The sequence below is a fragment of the Oryctolagus cuniculus genome, chromosome 12 (assembly GCF_964237555.1).
Source record: "Oryctolagus cuniculus chromosome 12, mOryCun1.1, whole genome shotgun sequence".
Classification (NCBI taxonomy): Eukaryota; Metazoa; Chordata; class Mammalia; order Lagomorpha; family Leporidae; genus Oryctolagus; species Oryctolagus cuniculus.
This window is the reverse complement of record NC_091443.1, coordinates 33,718,025-33,722,736: the sequence shown is the minus strand read 5'-3', so window position 1 is coordinate 33,722,736 and position 4,712 is coordinate 33,718,025. Positions and strand designations below refer to the sequence as shown.

The following is a 4,712-nucleotide window of genomic DNA, read 5'->3' as shown; positions in this document are numbered from 1 at the left end:
GCTAATCCTCCACCTTGCGGTGCCGGCACACCAGGTTCTAGTCCCAGTCGGGGCGCCGGACTCTGTCCCGGTTACCCCTCTTCCAGGCCAGCTCTCTGCTGTGGCCAGGGAGTGCAGTGGAGGATGGCCCAAGTCCTTGGGCCCTGCACCCCATGGGAGACCAGGAGAAGTACCTGGCTCCTGCCATCGGATCAGCGGCGCCCATTGGAGGGTGAATCAACGGCAAAGGAAGACCTTTTTCTCTGTCTCTCTCTCTCACTGTCCACTCTGCCTGTAAAATAAATAAATAAATAATACATTTCTTAAAGTCTTTTTTTTTTTTTTTAAATACTGATCTCTGACTTATGAGTGAATGAATCTTTCATCCACTGGTTCACTTTCCAAATGGCCAGGGCTATGTCAGGCTGAAGCTAGGTGCCAGGAGCTTCATCTGGGTCTCCCATGTGGGTGCAGGACCCAAGCACTTGGGCTATCTTCCTTTGCTTTCCTAGGCACTTTAGTAGGGAGCTGGATCAGAAGTGGAGCAGCCAGCACATAAGCTAGTGCCCCTATGGGATGCCAGTGCAGAAGGCAGTGGCCTAACCCTTTGTACCACAACTCTGGCCCCATAATTAAACATTTTAAACTCAATGAAATTATTTACTTCCTACCTATTTTTTGCTTTACACTTGATCTTAGCCAAAAGGCCGAGAAGCAATCCTATTCTTTGCTTTAAAGATAATTTATGGTGAAAGTAATACACATTCTTAATTACTATAAAATGAAAGTGACAGTGAAGAACAATTTAGCCAAATAAAATATTAATTTTTAAAACAATAAAGTTGTATTGAATTTGGAAAGAATATGGGAGTATTTTATTTGCAAGTGGCCAGTGTTGCCTTTTTAAAGGAATGATTTCTATATTTCAAACATAATATTATCATTGAGATGAAAACTATCATTTTTATTTCTTATAAATATATTGCAATTTTAGCCTTTGAGAGTCTTTATACTTCCAATTTATACTGATCTCTGAATGTATTATAACATGCACAGACTCCAAAACAGAAATTAATACTCCATTTATAAATACATTGGTCATTCCAAATTCATTTATTTGTCACTGTGTCTTATAGATAAAGCATTCAATTTCTGTGTTATAATAATTGAACATGTTTTGTATGTATGTGACTTATGTCTCACTCATCTGGATTGATTGTTCTCGAAGGCTAGAAAGATTTTGAAATTTTTCTTACCACCCTGATCTGCTATAAGTGCTCAGAAATTATGAAGAAATTTGGTTTATATGATTCTTAAGTAAATTAACATTTTCTTCCTGTGAAAATATTTTAGTAAGTTTAATTTAATTAATCAGTATAAACACATTCAACCATCCCAGGAGTAATAAAATTTTATATATATGTATATATATATATATATATATAAAGTAGTACTAAAATTTAATATATGAAATGAAAGATTTAACATATGAGACAAAGGTAAGTGCACATTTTATGAATTTACATTTGCAAGTATTAAATTGAATAGAAAATTAGGTCACTGGCTTGTAAAATTTGCCAAGAAGTACACTTAGAATGCTCTTTGGTTTAAGGCAAAATTCTATTTTTATTCTTATTACCAAATATTTTGTTAATTCCTTCACTTTTGTTTGTATGTATAGATGTGGCCTTCATCCTGTTGTTGGATGACAAAAACCATAATTTAGTCCCAATGAAGCTAATGAAGTGTGAATGTTATGCCTTATTATTCTCTAAAAGGTCCACTTATGGGCATTGTGTTGGAGTCCAAATAATAAATCTTGCAGTTCAAATTAACCATATGTTTAGAATTTTAGCACAGGTGAGCACAGTAAGACCAGCTGCTATTGCTCTAAATAATGATATCATGCAAATCAGAGAAAATGCCAGTTGAAAGTGAACATATACCACTTTTTCAGATTATAAACAGGGAGACACTTACAAAATTACTGTAGGAAAAAGTCTATTCTTATCATTATCATTTCTTAGCAGTTTTATGTAAGTTTAGGATAGCATTTGTCCTCTTTTATCAGGTTGATTTAGATTTAAAACTATTTGTATTTTTTAAAGATTTATTTTATTTTACTTGAAAGGCAGAATTACTATCCTAGGTGTTTTAGCAGGAAGCTGAATTGGAAGTGGAGTGTCCATATGGGATATGGGCATTGCAGATGATGGCTTAACCCCTTATGTCACAGTTGTGGCCCCTCTATTTCTTAATATTATTTAAAATCATGAAAGAAGGAGGAACATACACACACACAAACATTCACACACACACACAGAGAGACAGAGAGAGAAAGAGAGAGACAAAATCTGCCATGCACTGATTCCCCAAATGACTACAACAGTCAGAGATGGCCAGGAGCCAGGAACTCCATTATGGTCTCTCACACAACTGGCAGGGACCCAAGTTTTTGGTCTGTCTTTGCTGCCTTCCCAGGCAGCTGTAATCAGAACAGTTCTAGTCAGAACATGACCTGGAACTTGATATGGGATGCCCCATATTTGTATATTTAATGAAATATATGTTCTACTACACATATGCATGTAATAGTGTATCTCAATATATAATTTAAAAATAGTAATTGTACTGCTGACACTGAAGGAATAAATATGTAATTAAAAGCAGAAAAAATATTTCCCAATGCATGTGGAAATGTTGCCCTGTAATAAAGTTATTTCCTCAAAAAATCAATTCACAAAGATGAATATGTACTTTGAACAAATGGTGCTGGAGTAACAGGATAACTGGAAAAAAAAAGATAAAATTAGAGTTGCGTCTAGCCGGCGCCGCGGCTCACTAGGCTAATCCTCCGCCTTGCAGTGCCGGCACACCGGGTTCTAGTCCCGGTTGGGGCACCGGATTCTGTCCCGGTCGCTCGTCTTCCAGGCCAGCTCTCTGCCATGGCCAGGGAGTGCAGTGGAGGATGGCCCAAGTACTTGGGCCCTGCACCCCATGGGAGACCAGGATAAGTACCTGGCTCCTGCCATTGGATCAGCGCAGTGCGCTGGCCACAGCGCGCCGACAGCGGCCATTGGAGGGTGAACCAACGGCAAAGGAAGACCTTTCTCTCTCTCTCTCTCTCTCTCACTGTCCACTCTGCCTGTCAAAAAAAAAAAAAAAAATTAGAGTTGCGTCTTCCAATAGGCAAAGAATATATTATAAATTTATTATACATCTAAAATTTTGTTTAAAAAGCATCCGCATCAGTACTAGAAGACTAAAATTAAACTCAAATTAGATAGAGAGATTAAAATATTAAGTACAGAAGTTAAGAAGAGATAAAATATATAAACAGTAGAGAAAATTAATGAACATAAAAGCTGTTCCTTTTAAAAGAACAATGAAATCTATAAAATTCTAGCTAAACTAATCAAGAGAAACGAGAAAAGGTGAAAATTAACACTAATAGGAATGAAAGGAAGAACATCAACATAGACTATTAATATAGTAAAAGAATGACAATCATTTGTTATATCAGTAAATGACAATATTACTGGAAAATTAAGAAAATTATATAACAGCATATATAGTAGTCAATATTTTTTGTCATGAAAATTGCTCAGATAACTGAAAATAGAGTATGATAGAATATATCTATAAAAACCTATACCAAATGAAAGACTTAATGATGACAAATTGAGTGGTTTCTTCACAAGAAAAGCAACAGGGTAAGAATGAATTTTCTTTCCATTTCAATTGAAGTTTGTAATTGAGATGCTATTTAATTCAATGAGGCAATAAAATAAAATGCACGCATACTTAAAATATGTAAAATTATTTGTGTAGATGATCAGGAGCAGAGAAAATCCCATAAATGTACAGAAAGCTGCTAGAAATAGTAAGTTTGCAGCTTCAGTATACAATGTAAATACACAGAATTTAAGGTAATGTGTGTATGAGTGCACTATGTCTCATATATTTCTATTCCTGTATAAAGTTTCACTAAAATTTGTGTATGTGTATATATCAGAGTATTCCCATCCAAATATCAAAATCAATCTTATAGGTTAATAAGAAATAGAGGACATGATTAAAAATACACAAAAAACTTGAACATTGGCCGGTGCCGCGGCTCAATAGGCTAATCCTCCACCTAGCAGCGCCGGCACACCGGGTTCTAGTCCCAGTCGGGGCGCCAGATTCTTTCCCATTTGCCCCTCTTCCAGGCCAGCTCTCTGCTGTGGCCCAGGAAGGCATTGGAGGATGGCCCAAGTGCTTGGGTCCTGCACCCACATGGGAGACCAGGAAAAGCACCTGGCTCCTGCCTTCGGATCAGTGCGGTGCGCCGGCCGCAGTGCGCCAGCCGCAGCGGCCATTGGAGGGTGAACCAACGGCAAAGGAAGACCTTTCTCTCTGTCTCTCTCTCTCACTGTCCACTCTGCCTGTCAAAAAAAAAAAAAAAAAAAAAAAAAAACAAAAACAAAAACAAAAACAAAAAACTTGAACATTTACTTCATAAAAGAGGAAATAAGGATAATCACTTAAACACATAAAAGATGATTAATTGTGGGGCTGGCACCATGGCTCACTTGGTTAATCCTCTGCCTGTGGCACCAGCATCCCATATGGGTGCCGGGTTCTAGTCCCTATTGCTCCTCTTCCAGTCCAGCTCTCTGCTGTGGCCCGGGAGGGCAGTGGAGGATGGCCCAGGTGCTTGGGCCCTGCACCTGCATGGGAGACCAGGAAGA

The 4,712-nt window shown here is 37.8% G+C and overlaps 1 non-coding gene across 1 annotated transcript; it reads right to left on the bottom strand.

The window, feature by feature from the left end:
* Nucleotides 1-512: 512 nt before the first annotated feature.
* Nucleotides 513-698, bottom strand: LOC127484090 (U2 spliceosomal RNA). Its single transcript, XR_007910851.1, has one exon. It is a non-coding gene; the product is annotated as a U2 spliceosomal RNA (small nuclear RNA).
* Between the last annotated feature and the right edge of the window lie 4,014 nt (nt 699-4,712).